At 40.0% G+C, this 4,496-nt stretch overlaps 1 long non-coding RNA gene across 1 annotated transcript; it reads left to right on the forward strand.

Moving 5' to 3' along the window:
• Positions 1–429: 429 nt before the first annotated feature.
• LOC140269457 (uncharacterized) lies at positions 430–2,062 on the forward strand. Its single transcript, XR_011907623.1, has 3 exons — positions 430–651; positions 1,181–1,270; positions 1,583–2,062. It is a non-coding gene; the product is annotated as an uncharacterized lncRNA (long non-coding RNA).
• The last annotated feature ends 2,434 nt before the right edge of the window (positions 2,063–4,496 follow it).

The raw sequence follows: 4,496 nt of genomic DNA on the forward strand, positions 1-4,496 counted from the left end.
AGATTTGGATGAGAAAGTTCTGAATGATTTCCATCAATGTAATATAAAACGGAGTCCGGATACTCCAGCTTCTTCCCACTGTCCAAAAACATGCATGTTAGGTTAATTGGTGTCTCTAAATTGTCCCAAGGAGTGAGTGTGAGCGTGTGTGTGGTTGTGTCTCGCTTGTCTCTGTGTGGCCCTGTGATGGACTGGCGACCTGTCCAGGGTGTACTCTGCCTCTCGCCCAAAGACCGCTGGGATAGGCTCCAGCGGTCATTCATGCCTTCATGTAGCACTGCATTAAAAACAAATATGATCCTGTCATTGAAATCACTGCATGAGCTCAGGAACACTCAGAAAGTAGTGCCTGTGAACAAAGTTCACTGTCCTCTCTGGACCAAAGGTCATTTAAAATGGACAGAGACAAAGTTCAAAATTGTTCTGTTATCAGACGGATACAAATTTGTAGCACTAAGAGAGTCAGATTCTTTCAGCAATTGAAAACATTTTGTGCATCATGAAACACAAAATTGGACAACGAAGACTCAGGACTGTTGAGCAGCTGAAATCCTATATCAGTCAAGAATGGGACAACATTCCTCTCCCAGAGGTCCAACAGCTGGTCTCCTCAGTCTCAGTTGTTAAAAGAAGTGGGGATGCTACACAGTGGTAAACATGGCCCAACTTCCGTGAGATTTTGCTGCCATCAAATTCAAGATGAGCTTATATTTTTCTTGAAATAGTAAAATGTATCAATTTCAACATTTGATATGTTTTCTATGTTCTGCTGGGGATGACCCGTTGCATTCTGCTTTTATTTACGTTCTACGCAGCATTCCAGCCTTTTTAAAAACAAGGTTGTGTTTTCTTGTTTTCTCAAATGCTTGCTTCGCGCACAGAGAGGGAGACTTTGTATCTGTGCATTTCATAATGATCATACAGGCTGATAACACAGGATCATACAGGCTGATATCAGCGAACACAGATCCAGACAGGCTGACATGGAAAATTAAGGTTGCTTCTAATCTAATTACAATAACTGAAAATGTCAGTGTATCGGTCCATATTCTTTGTTCTTGGCAACCACAGGGTGAGTCTGCTTATCTCCACATTTCTTGTCTGTTAGAACACACATGCAGTTGATGGTTATCTTTGAATAGCAGATTTAAGTGCGTGGTCTGTTCTATATGTTCTACAGGAAAGTAAGAACATGGTGGTTCCTACCATGCAATTGGCCAGCAAGATCCTTGACATGTCTGTGCAGCTCTGTTCCTCGATCTTTTCAAAGGTAGAGCTGTCACTAAACCTTGACTAACATTCTTAGTTAATGTCACAGGAAAACTTAAATTAGGCTCCCCCTGAGAACTTTTCTTGATTGAGCAGAAGTTTAAAGCAAGTTTAAAGCAAATAGTTTACTTTTTGTGGCGGCATGCGGCACTTCAACTCAGTCCCCCTTTCTCTTTCACCACCCTGCTCCCACTCCCACCCCCCTTCCTCTCCAAATATGATCAGTACATGATCATACATACAAATGCTTATTAGATCTTACTGACTTTGAGACATTTTTTCAGGCCCAGTTAGCATCGCTTTCTCTTTTCAGAAAAGTGATTTCTCTGTTGGACCGTCCCTCTTTACCCTGCGCTGCTTTGAGCACCGACAGGGAGACTGTATCTGTGCATCGCATAATGCTCATACAGGCTGGTAATTCAGCGAACACGGATCCAGACATGGAATAATTAATGTTGCTTCTAATCTAATAACAATAACTAAATATATATGTGTATGTATTGAATTCATGACAAAGTACTGACACCTTCTGTATCTTACAGCCAACCGACCAATGAAAATTTAGATGGCTAAGATTCTTATTGTCGGTTAAAGCTTGGTGGACTATTAGGGGGCAGCCCTAACTTAAATTTTGTAAAATAGCATAAGAAAATCTGAAATTCAACTGTTTGCCCTTTACGAGCTGAACGTCTTGTTAAAATTATAACCCATAGCAATATATTATCAAATTCATACTCAAAAGGTCAATCTCACAGTTGTTCTTCCAGTTTGTGTTTACGTTCTGGCCTGTAGGGGGTGCAAGATATGATCTTTTGAAGCATATAAAAATTGGAAATGCCAATTGATTAGAGTAGGTTCTGCAGACCCAACTGCCTTGAGTCCGATTATCTAAAGTTGATTCAGCACAAGGTGCAGGATTCAGCTGTATCATGTAGGTCAATTAAACTTTCTTTGGTTTTAACCTGGCTGTCTACTGAAATATGTTTTTCAACAATTGTTTGGAAGAAATAAACAGCACCTCCCGTGTTCTATGATTTAAAAGGATTTTTGTTCGTCAAAGGGGCCAGGAGGCCTTGAGTGCATGGAGAGCTCATTTTGCAAGAGTCCCTGCCTGACAGAGGTCTGAATGCTTCACTGGCTTGATTTACAGCATTGTTTTATTTTACAGATCACTTTAGGTGTATATGAGGTGAATATTATCACCTCCTTAGGTCTGAGTTCTACCAGTAGACTTCTCTGATAGCGAAAATCTGATAAGAACTAAGATTAACCAAGGGGAATTAATATGGAGGGGAACAAATGAGGTGATTGCTGTGGCTGATTGAGTTACAGGTGTGTAAGTGGAGCTGAGGACCAAAACAGAGGAAGTGAGGATAACAAGGAGTAATGACCAGAACAATATTCTGAAACAAAAATACCAACATAGAACATAGAACAGAGAGCAACCAAGGAACCAGGAAATAATTAAACCATTGACACCCAAATAACAGGAAAAATCAAAGAGTTCAAAGAAACGACCAACTAAGAACACAAAACAGAGTAAATCAGAGAGCTAAGAAATAATTACACCATAAAAAAGAGCCGAAACAAAAACAAGAAAATCAAAACACAAAAAAACAATGGATCATGACATGCTACTCCTGTTCATTTCTGAGGAGCCTGAGGAGAGGTCGCAGAATAATCCAGCAGTGCAGCCATAACCGTCATCTTCCTCAACTCTGAATGACTGTATTCAAACTGAACTGTTTAGAGTTCTGATTCAACTTTATAACAGTTTTGGACGATGCTGTTTGTGGTGCTGGGATTAAGAATTGGATTACATCATGTGTATATAATAAGCACAACTTAACATTTTGGCCTGACGGTGGAACTAGATGTAACGCCAAGATGATCAGTATCCTCATGAGATCTCACAGATAATGTGTTTGTAACCAGGACATTTTCATCTGGTATCCAGAGTCATCAAATTTTTATTTGAGTGTTTGGGTCCATTTTGTGGCTTCCCACCAGTGACGCTGGACTCTGCTGCTACACTTTTTCATCCCACAAAAGATAAACAGAAAAGAAACTATTGCAACTATTTTGCACACTTTTGCTCACAAACTTCACTTTTTACTGGTACACCCTTACAGCATCAGAAGCATTTTACCTGCTTCTGCATCAACATTCAGCACACAGAGAGATCCATTGCAGAGGGAGCAGTGTTTTATGGATTTGTCATCCAGTTACAGCATCAATACACCAGAGCAATGAAGCCACAACTGAGTTAGAATTGGATAAGGTTTAGAGAATACAACAAAGTGAGCGAAGCACACTTCGTGATGCATGATACATGTAAGCATATTCAAGGTGGGATCTGAAAAAGTCCTGAAACTTAAAGCATCCACAGTGTTCACAATGATGTTTCCCTGCAGATCTGAACAAGGCTTGTGGAAACACCATGGATGCCCATGCGGTGGCCCAGATGGGTCAGAACTTTTCCCAGCAGCTCCTGCACATTGCAGCCTGCAGCCTCCCTGAATACATCCTCACCAGCGTGAGCAATCAGTTACACTACAAACACAGACCTATGCTCATGCTCATACAATGGGAAAGAGAAAAGAGGGCTAAAGAAATTAGAAAGAGCACCGCAGTATATAGCATCCTTCCACACGGTGCTGTCCTTTATCTTTTTTGAGAACCAGGACTGGATTAGAAGCAGCCTAAAGTATGAGAAGAGAAAAGTTTGACGTTTTTAGAAAAGTCTGTGCTCCTGACCAGGAATATTTCCTGTAACCACTTTCACATTAATATGGTTAATCTGCCTAAATGACAGCATCTGAGTGAAAAGGAGGGAAACAGCTGGGGCCAGATGTATACTGGATATGTGCACAGAAAAAAAATAAATGCATGCTGATCTCACAGTGGTTGATATTCATAAAAGAAAACGATGTTTACACGTGGTATTATGAATCTGACAAAAATAATGCACATTTCTCCCATTGTGCACACACTCAGTTCATGCATCCGTCCCCAGTTGTTGCTCTGTTGAAAAAATCTAATCAGAGAACCCACTGATTATCATGCTACATCTGTATAAAAACTGTAGTATTTGTAGTGATATAAAATGGTGAGTTTTCCTGTTTAACTTAATCTCATTACTCTATACATACATATACAGTATATGTATATGTATATGTAATGGTATTACTGTTTGTTTTGATATAGGGGTTAGTTGCTGAGAAAAG

This window comes from Leuresthes tenuis, unplaced genomic scaffold (genome assembly GCF_036924035.1).
Source record: "Leuresthes tenuis unplaced genomic scaffold, fLeuTen1.0.hap1 SCAF_14, whole genome shotgun sequence".
Taxonomy (NCBI): domain Eukaryota; kingdom Metazoa; phylum Chordata; class Actinopteri; order Atheriniformes; family Atherinopsidae; genus Leuresthes; species Leuresthes tenuis.